Source organism: Heterocephalus glaber, unplaced genomic scaffold (assembly GCF_053883595.1).
Source record: "Heterocephalus glaber isolate CG9 unplaced genomic scaffold, H.glaber_assembly_v1.0 deba00000470, whole genome shotgun sequence".
Lineage (NCBI taxonomy): Eukaryota > Metazoa > Chordata > Mammalia > Rodentia > Bathyergidae > Heterocephalus > Heterocephalus glaber.
In genome coordinates, this window is record NW_028258145.1 from 25,471,018 (window position 1) to 25,489,025 (window position 18,008).

The following is an 18,008-nucleotide window of genomic DNA, read 5'->3' on the forward strand; positions in this document are numbered from 1 at the left end:
GACTGCTTTCATTGTGTCCCATAGATTCCGATATGGTGTATTGTCATTGTCATTTAATTGAAGGGACTGTCTGATTTCTTCTTTAATTTCCTCCGTGACCCATTGGTTATTCAGAAGTGTGTTGTTCAATTTCCACATGTTTATGAAATTTTTTGAGTTTTTTTTGCTATGGATCTCCAATTTCATTGCACTATGGTCTGATAATATACAGGGGATAACTTCAGTTCCTTTGCACTTACTTAAACATATTCTATGTGTGAGTATGTAGTCTATTTGGAGAATGACCCATGTGCAGCTGAGAAGAATGTGTATTCTGATTTTGTGGAGTGGAAGACTCTGTAAACATCTGTTAAGTTCATTTGTTCTAGAGTTTGATTGAGTTCTAGTATATTGTTACTTATTTTTTGTCTAGTTGATCTATCTATTTGTGACAGTGGGGTGTTGAGGTCCCCCACTAAAATCGTATTAGTGCTTATATGACTTTTCATGTTCATTAGTATTTGTTTTATGTAGTTGGGCACACTAGTGTTTGGTGCATAGATATTTATGTTTGTCATCTGTTCCTCTTGGATTGTTCCCTTTACAAGGTTGTAGTGTCCTTCTTCATCTCTCTGAATCAGTGTTGATTTGAAATCTACTTTATCTGCAAAGAGGATAGCTACTCCTGCTTTTTTTTTTTTGGTTCCTGTCTCATGGAGTATTGTTTTCCACCCTTTAACTTTCAGTCTATGAGTTTCCTTTTGAATTAAGTGTGTTTCTTGTATGCCGCATATTGTTGGACTTTGCTTCTTGACCCATTCTGCCAGTCTATTTCTTTTGATTGGTGAACTGAGACCACTAACATTGATGGTTGTAACTGAAATGTATTGGCTTGTCATTGGCATGACTTTTTCTTTTTGTTGGGTTCTCCCCCTTTACATTTAATTTCTTGTCATGCCAGATGGGTTCATTCTGCTTTGCTTCCTGGGGTTGTGATCCTCAATGTCTGTTCCTAGGATATTGTGTAAAATTCTTTGGAGTGCTGGTTTGGTGTTCACGAAGTTCCTAAGGTGCTCTTTGTCATGAAAGTATCTTATTTCTTCATCAATTTTGAAAGATAGTTTTGCAGGGTACATCAATCTGGGTTGGAGGCTGTTTTCTTTTAGGGCTTGGAATATGTCACTCCAAGCTCTTCTTGCCTTGATGGTTTGTGTTGAGAAGTCTGCTGTGATTCTGATTTGCTTTTCTTTGTATGTGATTTGTTTCTTTTCTCTGACTGCTTGAAGAACTTAGTTCTTCTGTTGTGTTTCTGGAATCTTAACAATTATATGCCTATGTGTAGATTTTTTTTGATCAAGGCTATTTGGAGTCCTATATGCCTCACTTATCTGTATGTCAAGCTCTTTTCCCCTGCTTGGGGAGTTTTCTGCCATTATTTCTGTGAAGAGATTTTTTATGTCATCTCCACTCTCTCCTGTTTTTTCATTGAGCCCAGTCAGTCTTATTTTATATTCTTCTTTGCATCATCTAGCAGCTGCTGGTTGATTTCTCATGTTCCCTTCTAATTTTGAAGCAATTTTTCTTTTCCTGGTCACTAATTGCAATCTTATCTTCTATATCTGAAATTCTGTCCTCACATTGGCTCATCCTGCTGTGTCGGCTTTCAATGGAGTTTTTCATGTCCTGGAAATCTATTTGCATCTGTTTTATGGATTCCATTTGTTTCTTATGTTGGGATTCCATCATGTTCCTGAGCTTCTCTCTAGATTTATTAATCATGTCTTGCGCTAGGGGCACAATGCCTCCTGTTATCTGAGAAATCATTTCTTATTTCATTTCTTCCAGATCCCCTTTTGTTGCCAGTTGAGTGGGTCCAGGTGGTTGAGTATCAGAGTGTTCCATCTCATTTCCCTTTGGGGTTGCTGTAGGTGATCTGGAAGTCTGGTTTTGAGATTTATTTACTTGTTTTCTCATTTCAACTGGGGCGGGGGGCTGTTAGTGCCTGTACAGATTACCTCCTCTGAGCTGGGTGAGGTGGGACATTGGCTGGGAGCAGAGGTAGGGATGGTGACCCAAAAGCCCTTTCCTGTGGGCTGGGAGCAGTGGGAGGGATGGTGACAGGGAAGCCCCTTCCTCTGGACCAGGAGCAGTGGGATGGTGGCTCAGAAGCTCCTACCCCTGGGCCAGGAACAGCGGTACTCAGTACCTTGGTCTGGTGTTCTGTTGCCCTCTGCATCTTTGTAGTGTGGAACCAGGTGGCTGCCTGTCTGCAGCGGGGTGATTCGGTGTCTTCCGTGTGACTCAGGACCTGGTAGGGCGTGGGCAGACCTGCCTGTCTGCAGCGGGCTGATTCCATGTTGAATTTAATATATTTAAGCTTGCTTTTCAATTCCATAAATAGGTTTTCCACTTGTTTTGCTTACTATTACTTGCATTATTCCATTCTTAAAATTTTTCCCTGCGTTTTCATATCTAAGCCTACATATCTATTTTCACTCTTTTTCTTGAGTAAGAAATTCCAGTTGTCTTTTCAGCAACTTTGTTGCATTCTAACACATTTGCTCTTGTTCTTCAGCCATGTTCTCTTCTTGAAAGCCACTGCATCTCTTCATATGACTGATGCTAATTTTTTCTCTTTGATCATCTTTCCATATATAATCCATAGACACAGTTGTGGAATCAAACAGTTGTGGAGGTATGAGAAATTTTATCATGTTTGTAACTCCTCTAATATTTCTCTTCACATGATATGGAAGGGAAAAGCTTAGCTCTTCTGAAGGTTTATCCTTTTTAGCACTGAAGTCTATGGCTCCTATCAAGAGTGAAGTAGAACTACAGTAAGAGGATTTTGGGGCAGGTAACATCACCTGTGGATCAGGTGTCATTCTTCACTTTCAGTCATACTTGGTTCTATTTTTGTTCCCTTTTATAATGAGTATTCTCAGCTGTTCCTAATTAATATAGCATTCTCACCATATTCTCAGTCACTAGGAACACTTTGAATTACTTCATAGGCTTCCCTTTGTGGAGGGATCTGCTGCTTCCTTTGGGGGAGAGTGGTCAAGATCACCCTTCAGGTATCCACTGCTTCAGAGATTACCTCAACTATGCAGAGTGAATAGGGCTATGACCCAGGAAGAATTACATTCCATGATATGGAGTGGAATGCCTTGGGTATTCTAGCATACAATAGGATAACTGAGAAGAAACATTTCTAGCCCCAGATATTACCCCTGGGTGGCCAAACCTATAATTGGGACTTTGAAACAGCTCAACTTCTTCCTCTGCATAACTTGCTGTCCTTCCTATTGCTTCCAATGATGCTGTTTCCATTGGACATTTCCTAAGAAATATCCCACACTTTAGGCTTTGTTTCCAAATCTGCTTTCAGGGGAATTGACCATGCAACAGCCAGTTATGGAATGCTTCAGGGATTTCAAATGTACATGAACTCATTCACTTAGTGAATTTAGAGAAGACATATGCCATGTATCTATCTGGCCCCAAATGATTGACTGAAGTGTCCATTTCAACTCTACCTACCACCTCTCAGCTAGCAATTGGTATTGACATTCCCCTAGGGATTCGGCCATTTATTTTACTTCTGGGCTTTTATTATATGCATTGTAAAACTGCATTGATTAGACTGCAATTGATTAGACTTCCCATAAATCTAATCACATCTTTAACTTATTTTGTAGAAATTCTGACATGCTTCTGGCTTGGGTATGATACTGTTTTCACTATTTCTACCACTTTTATTTTTGCATACCATTCATTGTCTCCACTGAAATTTTGGAGGGACAAGAACACTTGCAAGAACAAGCAGAGATAACAATTTTGATGAACATAACCCTAAAATTCTTGATATCAAAATAATATGCTTTTCTCTACTACAAAGGCAGAAAGTAAAAATGGAGGACTGAAATGTATTAAAACAACTTTTAACAAAATCTCATTTCTATAATGATATTTGAAGGTCCAGTTAAAATATAATTATCATCTTGAAATCACTTTGATTATAGAGAACCACTGATTCAAATATAAGGAAAGAATTGACTCAAATTTTCTAATTAAGGTTGCAGAATAGTTCAATTTGAAAGAGTTTAAATTTAAAAATGATCCCAACTGGATTTGAGCTCTGTACTTTTTGTCTATTTTCCTCTGTTTTTACACCTGTAAAATGGAAATTAGCATCATTTCATGGGATTATTGCAAAGTTCATAGGCAAAGCAGTATATGAAACTTTTAATGTGTTCTGTTACACACAACACACACACACAATAAATGGCAGGTATTCTTTGTACATTATTGTTGTTAGTGTTAGTTTTGTTTAAGTTTGAGTAGATAATCAAGTAGAGAAAAAATGCAATCCTTTAATGGAACACAATATTCTGAACTAAAACCTTAGATTCATACATAGTTTGTCACAAAGGAATGTGCTTGGGAAATGTTTTAAATATCTTTACTACTCGGTTTGTTATCTGTTGGCGAAAATTAGAAGTCAAGAGGTACACTATGATAGTTGGAGGCCATGAATTGTGGGACTCAGATTATAGTGAAACTGTTTTGAAAGCATTTTAGTATAGTAAACATGTAAGTTATCATTGCTTTCATTCTTGAATATCTCCTATTAAAGTTTGTAGAAGTTTCTCTTCATGAGGTTCAAGGATCAAGAATAGCTTTGTTAGTATACTAATCCTATTTGCTTGGCTTACTTATTCACAGTAAGTATATGGAATGTGATAGTAACTAGCATTTGGATTGAATAATTATTAATCTACTTGAGATGTTAAATTTAAAATATTACTATAAATACATCTAAACAATTGATCTGTCAGTTATTTAAAGAAAAGTTGAAAGAGAAAGCATGAGAAAAAAAGACTGCGAGTGTATTTGTGTGTGTGTGTGTGTAGATAGCACCAAGACAAAACAAAAAGAATGGCCCATTAAGTTTACAATATAGTCTAGTCCTCAGACTGAACATCCCAGGAAACCATGGAAGCAAGAACAAGTACACAGTCACAACACATGATATAGGATTTATAGCCGGTTAAAAATGTTCCCAAATTTTTGGGGGTGAACAAACTGCAAAATAATTTGATGTTGTGAATGTGCTAATATATTTTCAAGGGTATTAATTCCAGATGTTAGGATCCCTAAGGAAGATTTCTAGAAATCATTTTCCAGAAATGACAAGTGTGGCTAACTGTAAAACTTGCAATCTTTGGTGTGAAGCACACATTACTTGTGTTCCATCTATATTTCAATCTGTTGGTAAAGGAAGATTTTTCAGTCTATTTCAGCACTGGCTCCATCACAGCTTGTAAACATGAATTTTGGAGTTGGATGCAATATTACAAAAAGAACAGAAGTATGATTAAGATAAGAGGCTTTGGATTGAAGCCCGGGGCTTCTATTCTCTCCTTATTACTTACTTGCAGGGTAATTTCAGTGAGTTTCAATTTCCTAAACTGTTGATTGGTGAAGCTTATATCCTTAGAGCTATTGAGTCATTATATGAACAATTTGGTGAGATATATAGTGATCAAAAATAAAAGCTTATAACAGTAATAATATTGGGAGTCAGTAACAAATATCAGATTAGTTTGGGAAACTATGTTAGAAGATAAAAATTTCAGAATAGTTTTTCTAAATTGAATTCATAGCTCCTATGTACAAAATGTACAGTTAATACTGTAAAAATAATTTTTCTTAATTCTGTATTTATGTATTACTGTTTGTATATTTTGTGTATTACTAATGTTTAATACTAATTTGACAGTAATCTATAAAGTGATGTTTTGAGTGCTGTAATTTATGTACATTAATATAAGAGAAGATAAAATATATTTCATCATTTCATTATTTTAATTCTTCCTAAGTTTATTTGCTATTACCTTGTAATTTTCATATTTGTAGTGGTTACTTCCTTAATCCTAATTTCCAAATTACTTTCTTTAAAAGACTCCAAAAGTAATACTTGTAAAAGAAATCTAAGAATATTCACAATCGTAGACTTCCTCACAATTAATTGTATATTGATAATTTTCAATGTCTATCAATATTTTTTGTTTCATGGTAGATTTATGAGAAGTTTGTAAAATTAAATGAGTAATTAGAATGAATCATGTAGTATTTATATACATGTAACATTTGTTTTCTACTTCAAGTTCTTCCATAACATTTCTCACTATATATATGTGTGTGAGAGAGAGAGAAGAAGAGAGAGAGAAAAGACTGTGACTGATACCAATCATATGAATATATGAATGTTTACTCCCAGGGGATCCTACATAATGTAGTAAAAATTTTGTTCTCATTAGAATGGAGAAACCTTCAGTGATTAATGTGGGCCTGACTAGAAAGAAGACAAAAGTGAAAGCCTTGTTTCATTTAACATAATGAGTGTTCCTGAAGGATGAATGTCTCTTGTCTGAGAAAGGAAACATGAGCTGCCTCATACAAGAAAGCTATGATGTCACTTAAAAACATGAGACTATATTTTGTTATGAAAGTCCTCATCTTTGCTCTGTGCCTGGAAGGCGCATGATTCTATTGGAGATGAGTGAGTGCCAATCTGATCCTACATCTTCAAAATTTGGCCTAGATATCTTTAACATTCCATATGGAATGAAATACGAAATGCATCAATTGTATTATGTCAGACAAAGTGTTCTCAATATTTATCTCAGTTAATGGTGAACTGGCTTGTCCTTCTTTCATATATTTGAAAATCTGGCAACACTATTTTAGCTTCATTTCAAAACAAATAAATCACAGAAAGACATGGTTTAAACCCAAAATGATGCTTATAATGGCCACTGGCTATGCTCAATAAATTGGAGTAGATTTTCTGTGAAGCTGCTACACTCACTGCAAGCTGGTTGAGTTCTAATAGATGTCTTTAGAAAACAGATTTACCTTCAGAAGATAAATGTCAGCATTAGTGGCTTAATGGGTATTCTAATCTGCATTTTGTCCCTCTTCCTCCTTCGCCCTTTCCTTCTCAACTATTTCCATTTTCTTCTTCCCCTTTGCAACCTTTTTAGTCTTTTTCTTAAAGTTTCTGCTTCTGAGTCTTCTATGCTTTGAATGGATCTCCAAATTCATGTGTTGAGGATTAGTCATCAATGTGATAGAATGAAGAGATGGAGTCTTCAGGAGGTGATTAAATCTTGAAGCCAAAACCTTCAGAAATAGAAATAAGGTCCTTACAAAGAGGCTTCTCACAGCATGCCACTTTTTTTGCTTGTGGAAGATTACTAGTAGACACTTCCCACAATGTGAGGACACAGAACCCAAGACTTCCCCTTGGAAGCATGAGCAGGCCTTCACCAGACACTGGACTTGGCCAGGTCTTGGTCTTGGCCTTTTCAACTTTCAGAAATATGAGAAATGAATTTCAGTTATTTATAATTTTCCACTCTCTGATGTTTTGTGATAGCAGTAAAGATGGTCTATGACAATGTCCTTTAGGGATGTCCTGTCCTATATATTAGTCCAACAGGTGTATTTACATAAAATCATTAAAAAAGATTAAACTTTTAGATCTTACCTTTGAAAATATTATTTCCAATTCTTCCCTGCTACCCTGAACCATCAATATTTCCTCCATAGTATAAAGTTTAGATTGCTTGATTGTTGACAAAGTGAATCAATAGAGAAATATGTGTTTGGCCTTTTCTTTCCTATGCAGTGTATTACAGTTTTCTATAAACGATGTCCTGATAACACACGATACATTATGAACTAAAGTTGTGGCTCAATTGAGATCACAAAGAATGTATTTATATCACTGAGAAAAGGCAGGCTTGCTACATCAGTTCTGTTTTATGCTTTATGTTTATGTTTTATGTAAAACACAAAAATATCACAGCTGATTAATCAATGATGGAAAAACTGTGTTTAAAAAATCTGAAATTTCAGGAAAGCTAATTTTCATTTTATCTTTTACACTTAGGAGGGAAGTGACTTTCATTAATTTAACCTCTCTGAATATCAATTTATATGTTGGTAGATTGACAATAGTTCTAATACCTATCACTAGGGTTGCTGTATCTATAAATAACTTCCTTGAGCTTTGTTTAGCAAATATTCAGATATCAGACTTTTCTCTTGCTAAGATTCATTTGGAAATAATATAATTAAAGTAAAGAAAGATAAATAATTATATATTATCTGACACCACAAATCATTATTATTTTTACTTGGGAAATATTTTTTCAGTACTTTCCACGGTATACAAATGATGATCAATGAATAAATAAATAAATAAAATTCCCAACCTGTCACAATCTTAAATAATCAAACAATGACATGGAAGATTAATAATCTTTCACTATCTTTGAGGAAAAGGTACTCGCTTATGGGAAAAAAAACTGAACAGTTAATGCCAACTTGTTAATGAAGTAAGATTTATGGAGAGTGAATAATATAGTCAATTATACTTATTTTTGTGAAATTCAGTGCCTTTCCCTCTAACTTCCCTAGTAATAAATCTATTACAAAGGACTTATGCACACAAAACAGTTATAACAAATAACTCATATTCTTGGCCTCAAGCCACAATTTAAACATCTTTGTTTTTCTGCGTAGTCTTTAGGTAGTAAACACGGAGTAAATCTAGGATGCCACAAATCTGAAAGCTGCATTGAATGATATATTCAGGCCTACCCTAAAAGCTACTTGAGAGAAAAAACCCAGAAGCTTATTTTTATTGTTATTTTTAGTCATATCACCCACCCACACATACACACATAAACACACACACACACACACACACACACACGCACCCTCCTATATATATGTAAAAGGAAAAGTCCGGTTTTTTCCCTTTCCTAACAATTCATTTATTGCAAATACTTGTAAAGTTCTACTTTTCCCAGCAGTGGGTTATATTAGTGATGAAGAAATAAATATATATGGGGAACTAGAGATAGTTTTCAGGTGAATTTAATCGTGAACCCATGGTCTGAGGCTGATACAACATTAGTGGCCAAGATTTTGCATTTTTTTTCTGGAGAAAACATGATTGAAGACATCTGGATAAAGTATATAATTCTCCTTCGTTATCTAGTAGCAAAAATATTAATTACCCTAGAAAATAGTGTTTATTTACTCATACAAATAGCTCATGAGATTTTTTTAAGCACTTAAGAGAATAAAATGGGGCACATTTATTGAAATCTTTGTAACTTCCTTTTCTAAAAGCAAGAATATTAATAGCTTCAAAGAATTTGTAGAAAGATGAAAATGAAAGACATGACTTAATGAATAAGAACCTCTAAAATACTATATTATTAGATTTATTTTGGAGGAAGAATATAGGATAGGCATATCTGTTATACATGTGACCACACAGGTTTATGTCATTTGAATTTCAGCCTTAACATTTCAGGAAGTTTTGAAGACCATGATGACCACTTTTGGTTGCTAAAAGTTACTTTCTTTAGGCAACACCTCACCCCAAGAGAGAAACTAATGGGACTCAATAGTAGTGGGACAGTGACAATTCTGTTGGAAACAGAAACACTGATATTACACCATGCAGACAGTCACTTACATGACATATCTATAGATCTGTGGTACTGGCAATGATGTTGAGTTCCCTAGAAGCTTTGTGTAAGTAGAATTATGTTTTCTGTGGAGAATAGTTTATCCTTCGCTGTACTTAAGACTGTATTTATCAAAACTTTATTCTCGCCACCATGGAATAACCATAGGGCTTTACTGAGGCCAATCTATTAAAACAGCAATCTTGTTTAGTCCAAACAAGTTTTGGATAAGGCACACTTTATCAAAAACAGTAGAAGGTAGAGAAAAGTAGCATGATCTAGGAAAAAAATGTTAAGAAAAACAACAGAGGTCTAGGATCCAATATTCAGATTTTCCTTGTGGTGTAAATAGTTTTGTTTTCCTTGCCCCAGACCTAATTAACCTGTTTCTTCATCCTTGGAAAGGGCTATTCACCTCTATAGTAAAAGATTTCACCTCTATATTAGAAGTATTAAGACATTCACCTCTATGTTAGAAGTGTTTGCGTCCACAGAGGTTACACAAGTATTGTTCCCTTGCTTGACAAGAGAACTCAGTGGAAAGTATTTTTTATGCACCAAGATACCACAAGAGATCAGTCTTGTAGTCTGTGGAAGAGAGTGCATTGCTCCTTTTTTACTAAAGACTTTATCTTTTAGATTAAATGAACATTCTCAGATCACAGCTATGGCGCTGGATCTCTGAAAACATACAGGTCTTGAGAAAGAAAGCCCCCCTGCCCACATAAAGGAAAGTCAGAGCCATAGGATGGTTTTCTTTTATTGGGAACATGTGGTTTGCAAAGACACAGTAGAAAATCAAATGGCAGGAATAAAAGTACAAAAAATACATAAACTTCAGTACAATTCCACAATATAAAAATGTCAGTATGATTCCCCTGATTATAATGCACAGTGAAATCTTGCTTTTGACTGTAAGATGGAAGCACAGGGTTGCAAAGGTTTTAAATGGTCTTGCCAGATGGGATTTTTTTGAAGCCATTACTGAGGAAGTTTTTCTTGGATTTTACAAGGCTAACACAAATATGGTACCAGATATTTCAGTGGGAAAAGAATTAGCCTTAAATTTGGAGGCACACTTGTCTGTAACTTGTAGAATTTCAAAACTTTGACTCTTACACAGTTATACCTGTAAAGTCCAGATGTAACACTTCAGTCCAAGAAAACATCCACACCTTAGCTCTTGCTTAGAAATGGTATGTATTATATATATGGACTTCTTTATTTATTTTTTCCCAAATAACATATTTGTATTGTCCCCAAAATTAGCAACTTAAAGACAAATATCCACGTCACCTATTTTCTAAAGCTTTGAAATCTAGATGCTGTTTAGTTAAGTGATTCTGGCTCCTAGTCTCTCCCGAGGTTGTACAGTAGCTAGAGTCAATCAGGGCAACTATTGGCATCTAGGACAATACTGTAATGGGAGGATTGGCTCCAGGGTTTACGGACTTGGCCAATGGCCAGTTTATCAGATTGTTCATGATGTTTCTTTCTATTTAGTGGTAAATGATGAGAGGATGGTAGAATAAAGATGGAAACTGAAGTCATTTATAATCTAATCTTAAATGAGACTTAGCTCATTTTTATAATATTTTGTTGCTTAGACAGACTAATTCTAGCACAACCCTGGAAGGGAACTATGCACTCTGAGACTATTAGAAGTCAAGGCTTCTCAGAGTCCATCTTAGAAATGAGCTACCAAATAACATATTAGTTTAGTGATTCACATGATTCATATAACATTCATGTTAGTTCTGATTAATTTATTCATTGGATATCTGCTAAGTATATACCACAAACCTGATGAAAATTATAAGATAGCTATGTAACAGCATCATTTTAAGTCACTGAGAAAAGGTGTGGGTGAGTGAGACCTAAGATTCTGTAAGAGCAGTAGAGCTCCTGTGACCATAAAAAGACAAGTATATTCAGAAGTGACATCTGCACCAAGGAAGGGAAGAATAAAATGAACATGTCAGGGGTAAGGAAACAGGGTGTATTTTGTATGTTTTTCCATATATTTAGAGAATAATAAAAGTTTAAGAGTTCAAAGGGGCCAGATGTATTTATTTATTTTTTTTAAATTCTTTTATTGGTACATTGTAGGTATACAACACAATTACATTTCTCATTGGGAATTGTACCTTTACATAATGCATCTTGGTTCTTATTTTTTCCCCATTCCTAGCCCTCCCTTCACCCCCTCCACCCTTCCCTATTTACAAAGACTTTATTTCCATTTTTTCCATTTCTCATCATTTTTCCTTTCCCTTCTTTCCTTTCCCCTGCCCCTTCCACTACCCCTACCCCTTTGGACCTTTTCTTCCTATTTTACATTATCGATTATTCATTATAATCATTGGTACATTTTAGGTATACAATATAATGACATTCATCATTGGAAATTTGCACCTTTACATAGTTTCTCTTGGTTCTTATTTTTCACCCTTGCCTAGCCCTCCCTTCAACCCCTCCATTCCTCCCTATTTACAAAGATTTTGTTCCTAGAAGGGAATGGGATTAATATGAGAAAATGGGCAGATATATTTATAGATAAAGAAACTTTCTGGAAACCAATAGCAGAACCAAAAATAAATTCCAGGACCACTCACACTTACCTTTCCAAAACATAATTCTCAGCTATCTTCCAAAAGTAGAAAACAAATGATGGGTAAATATTCTTGAACCCAAAGGAACACAGCCTACTCCTAGAAAAAATGAGGAAGCAAACATCTTGCAGGGATTAAATGTCTGATATTCCTTTTATCATCCTGAAAACCTCATCTCCTTTGTTCTTCTTCCAGTCCTCGGTGTTACTAAATCAGTTTCCTTAGGACAGCATTAATAGCTCCAAACCCTTCCGGGAATGACCGATAAGACTCCTATGTCATCTCACATTTTTGTCGACATCCCACATTTCACTTGTGGGACGAGAGAAATCCATAGAAACTAAGTTTAGAGAATTGATTTTCCATGAAGGAAATCCATCTTTCTTACTTAAATAGCCTCTCTTATAATGGAATAACTATTTTACTTACCTTTAGATTCTGGATGCAGTGCCTTTCCCTTTCATTGTACAAGGAGAAATATAGCACATTGAAAGCAAAGAGAAGATACAATGAATGATACAGAAATCTAGAACACCAAAACTTTTCTCTACTGATCTTTGTTTTATAGCACATAATCCCAATATGAAATCCCTATATTTATTCCAACATTAACTTGTCATTGTTAATGATATTTAAATATAATACTTGTCTCTTTTTTCAATTTTTACTTTATCTCAGAATATTATTCAGTAATGCATTTCTTTATAAGATTATGTTACCAAATTTGAAATAAACAATAATCAAAGTGAGTTAACTTTACAACATAAAAGCATGGAGCTCTTTGAAAAAAAATGAATTGGGATAAACAGTTAAGAATTACATAAATCAATTTACTTGAAATGATAGCATAGTTATTTTATTCCTTACTGAAAACAATTCATTTATTTATTTTTTAGCCAGGATATACTCAACGCATATATACATATAAATCTGAAAATAATGTGTGTATATATATATGACCTGATGTATGTGTGTGTATATATATATACACACATACACATGTTATGTACACATATACACATTATGTATGTTTAGACATATGCACATAGAGGCACAAATGTGTGTGTAATGTCTCATCCTTTATGATTTAAGTCATTACATTTAAGGCTCCAGTCTTAATTTCAAGTGAAATTGCTATTATGCACAAAAATTTTTCAAATTATATAAACCAGTGATGATGATCTAAATTTTCTTGTGTGTAGGTTAAAATTTTCCCTATCTTTATATCTTTTTTGAATCATGCATACCGATGCCTACAGACATACATACACACATTAGGGACACACAAAAATGTATGTATATCAATTTTATTTGTTACGTAGACAAAATAATAATAGTAGTTATTAAAGAAAGAGCATTCTAAGAAGCTTTTGAAAAGTGGTAAATTCACCAGTACAGGATAGGACAATCCAATTTCACTTTTGCTGTTTCAATAACCCTAATGATAAAGGAGGTTCAACATGAATTGAGCTCTTAGAATGAAAAAGTATAGAAAACTGAAAGCCAAAGCTGTTAGAAGAAAGACCTGCCATCCTTATTCTTTACTCTCCAGTGAAGTGCTCGCTTCAGCAGCACATATACTCTCTTCAGTGGTATGGTAGAGAAAGCGGCTCTGGCAGGGACTATACTTGCATACTCCCCTGTCTCTGATGGAAAACTTTCTAGAATATCTTTTCCATCAGATGTAATATAAAAAAAAACAACATATCTTTTTCATCAGATGTAATATAAAAAAACACAAAGAGGGATTAGAGAATCTTTAAGCAACATCTTAGAACCCAGGACTATTATTTCACTTACAATATTCATAATATAGTTTTCTTTTATTAAAACAAAGTCTTGTCTTACACTAAGACAGAAAGAACTCCAGAGGATGTATGTAGAAAAAATTGTAGACAGATATAGCAGATGAACGTAGATGAAAATATTGCTAAGGTTTATCTATGATGTTACTGGTAATCATGTTGTTGATTTTCAATCAGTTTCATATCTAATAAGAATCATAATTTCTTTGTATTAGTTCTATGAACTCTGATTAGGAAAACAGAAAGAAGCAACTTACGTACTTTGAAGCTTATCCAAAACATATGTCGTTCAAACAGCTTCAGAATCCATTGAAAACTTCCCATTTTTTGATTCCTATTCCCTGAAGTCACATCTGTAAGACATGTAGGACAATAAACATGTTTTTGAAAAGTCAGCATAATATTATGTATTGGCCTGCAGGAGATGGATTCCATGAAGTACATCACAGCCCCAAACACTAGTCAGCAGAATACCTTGTTGCCAAGTTCTATTATCTGGAAAGCATGCTATGTAAATCCACTTTGATAGCTAGAAGAGTATAAAAGTGAATCAAACATAAAAACATTCCCTTAAGGGAATAAGAACATGGAGAATGACTCCAACATTACCAATTTAATACAAAATGGACAAGGAGTTACAGAGTTAGCATATCATCTGTTTCACTTTTGTGACATGGATACAACAGAAACATCCACCCTTCCTTGGTGTATTTTATTTACCACAAAATTTTTCGCTTTAACTTTTTTAATCTTCTTAAGTCATGCTGGGTTTTGCCAAAATGGATGACCAGTGCTTTTTTCCTTGAAGAAAGGAGTTTTAAAACACTGCTTCTTATCATTATAATTTAGAGACTCATGCCATTCTCATTCTGCTTTATCATCATAATTTAGAGATTCATACCATTCTCATTCTGCTTTGATATTGTCCTGAATACACTGAACTTCTTTCTAGTTTTTGTTTTTCTGTACAATATCTATGGCATGTCCACATTCAATGTCTCTTACTACTCCTTCTTTCATCATTGCTCTGGTGTGTTGGTTCTGGTTTTTCTTCAGTTTCTCCAGATGCTTCTTTGAATTTGTCCATTCTTCCCATGGTTACAATTCTGCCACTGAGCTCTAACTCCCGTGGTTTTATTTTCATTGGTGTCAGACATCTCCGGGGTTCTGTCCAGATGATGACTTAAATTGTTCCTTTACCCACTAATGGCATTCTACATTCTTATCCTCAGCCTCTAGCACTCTCTGCTTCAGCCCACAATGATTTCTCATTTCTTATCTCTTATGGATATTCCTTCTTTCCTTTGTTTTATCTTATTTGTTGAAATGCTACACAAAGTGTGATATTTTCTTATTTTCTCTCAAAAACCCAGGAAAATGTACCTAGACTACTGCTACAGACTGTGAAGGAAGAGGATAAATCATGCAGTCTCACCTTAATGCAGCTATGCCTCCTAGGTTTAATTGGATACTGGTGTTTATGCCATGGAAATCACCCTTGGTGCCACTCAATATGCAGCAATACAACAAGTACTAACTTCAAATGTGAAAAGAAGATTTAAAAATATATTTTGTAGTAAGAAGGAAATAGTTTCCACTATCATTCCTTTATCAGACAATTAAATAAAATGAGATGAATTTAGAAACTTCCAAAACAGAAAAAACAAATTTTCTTCCTCATCCAAATATCAACCAAAAAGTGTTTTAATTTTATCTGTATATTGAAAATAATATTTAAAGGTAATAATTTTAGACATTAGATTCATGAGTCTATGCTATTTTAGCTATCTATTATTTTGGTGTATTTCTTAATATTACTATAGTTTGCAAAGGTATAGTCCCAGAAAAATGAAAAAAAATTAATGAATAAATGTAAAATAGTATGAAAATCCCACGTAATTTTCTTTTCTTTTCCTTTTTTTTTTTTTTGATACCAGGGATCGAACTCAGGACCTGGTGCTTGGGAGCCAGGCGGGCGCCACTGAGCTAAGTCCCCAGCCCCCATGTAATTTTCTTCATAGTTCAGTTGAGATTTCTTCACATTTACTTGAGGCTATAAGCCAGAAAACTGAAAATAAAATTATGAAATGGAGTTCAGTAAAGTTACCTTACTTTAGTGTAAGGATATGAAAAGCATGCCAAAGCAACAACATAAAAGTTTTAATTATGAATACATTCAGAAACCCACCTCTGACATGTGAATTTTGGAGTTGTACATAAGAAGGATTTTTTCATTTGTGTTTTTACTTATTTTCTTGTTTCTCCAGTTTTTGCTTCTAAGATTAGTTCCCATTATAAAAATTAGTTTAACATTCATTATTAAAGAGAAAAGAAAACATTTTTCACATATATGAATCTATTTAAATCCATTTTTATTTGTTCTTAACACATTGAGCATTGTCAGTAATTTTTAATAAAAAGTATCATCATTTCTTGAGTGTTGAAGTAAATGTATATAAAACTTGACATATCCTAAATAAATGAAAGGCTTGAGAAAATCTGAAAGATTGGTGAATCACTTGGGGTTATAAACTCAGACAAATCATATATTCAAAATTATTTCTCACTCATTACAGTTTGCCATATTTTCTGAGTTTTGTCTCCCCTTGATCTTACTATCTCTTACTTTTGAAAGAAGTTTTTCATTTGTGATTGTGTCTCATTTATTAGGTTACATTGGAGAACATGTAATCAAATGAGGAAAAGCACTAGAACATTAACATCTAATTGCTCATATCAGATTTTCTGAGTCACACATGCTGCTTGTAAGAATGATATGTTTCTGTCCAAAATATATCTATCTGTCTGTCTACCTATCTATCTACCTATCTATCTTCTCATCTTCCCTGAAAACATCTTAAACACTATTATACTGAACTCTAGCAAACTGGAGAAATTTGGACTAATGTCATCTGCCAAGGAAAACTGACCTAAAACCAACCTTCAAATTTAGGGAGAAATCCAGGAAGACATCTTGAATCTGTGTTTGTTTTTGTAACACTTCTGTTTTTGTGGAAATTTACTTGCACCAAAATCTATCATTTGCTAAAGCATTTCAATTTTATTTATTGTATAGTATATAATTATCTATAGTTGTAAGTAATTCATGTCTGCCTTGTAAACTCAAACTTTGCAGTTTTTCAAAGCAGGCACCTTAGTTTTATAATTATATGATTTTTTCCAAACTTACACATTCAAATAAATATGTCTTTTGTTAACAGTGGTCTTTTTGCTTTAAGTTGAAAAAATTTGACATCTTTATCCTCTGTCTGGAAGATTCATTTTTTCTTCTCTGTTCTTGTCTAAGGGTATTTCAGATTCATTTAAAAAGAGTTTGATATTGATGTCATTTTTATAATGAAAAATAGCTGATGATTAAAACTTTTTCATATGATTTGGACAAGCCTACGCACAGACATGTACATCTCCTGTGCTTCTTTGTCTTTCTTTTTTGAAATTTTCTTCAAAATTTTTTCTTACACTTGAGGTTCTGTTCTGAAGAACTGTAGACTGCTGTTAGAAAAAGCCAAATTACATTGCATGTTCTCAGATTGTCAGAGAACAAGAAATGTTGTTAGGAAAAGTTTTCCTCCACTGACACAAATATCATGCACCAGTGAAGTCAGTGCAGTATTTGGCTCTATCTAAGATGCCAAAGATGTTCTTTGAATGTGCAGATTTTGTTTTCCTACCAAGATAAATATTGTCCTTTATATTTAAGAAAACATACTTTAGGCACTGTCAAGGGATTTCTTAATGGACTTGAGTCTAAGAAATTGAGCATAAAAATGAAAGATGCTTCAATCTGGCTTTGAAAATGAAGTATCAGAGGCATGAAATTACATTATTGACCTAGAAAATTGTGAAGTATTTGAAATCCTTATGTACTTCATATCTGAATCCTTTAAAGTGGCCTGTGTTAATATTTCCTTTTCATTATTGAACTAATTAATATAAAAGAGAAAAGATCTTCCTTAGGAAGTTAGAGTAACTTTCCTTCAGACACCAAATTTCTTCACTTTTTGATAACGCACATCATTTGAAATTTTGGCCAC

The 18,008-nt window shown here is 34.1% G+C and overlaps 1 protein-coding gene across 2 annotated transcripts in view; it reads left to right on the forward strand.

Moving 5' to 3' along the window:
• The window catches only part of Lrrtm4 (leucine rich repeat transmembrane neuronal 4), a 756,281-nt gene that overhangs the window by 364,640 nt on the left and 373,633 nt on the right, over positions 1 to 18,008 (forward strand). The window lies entirely within an intron of this gene.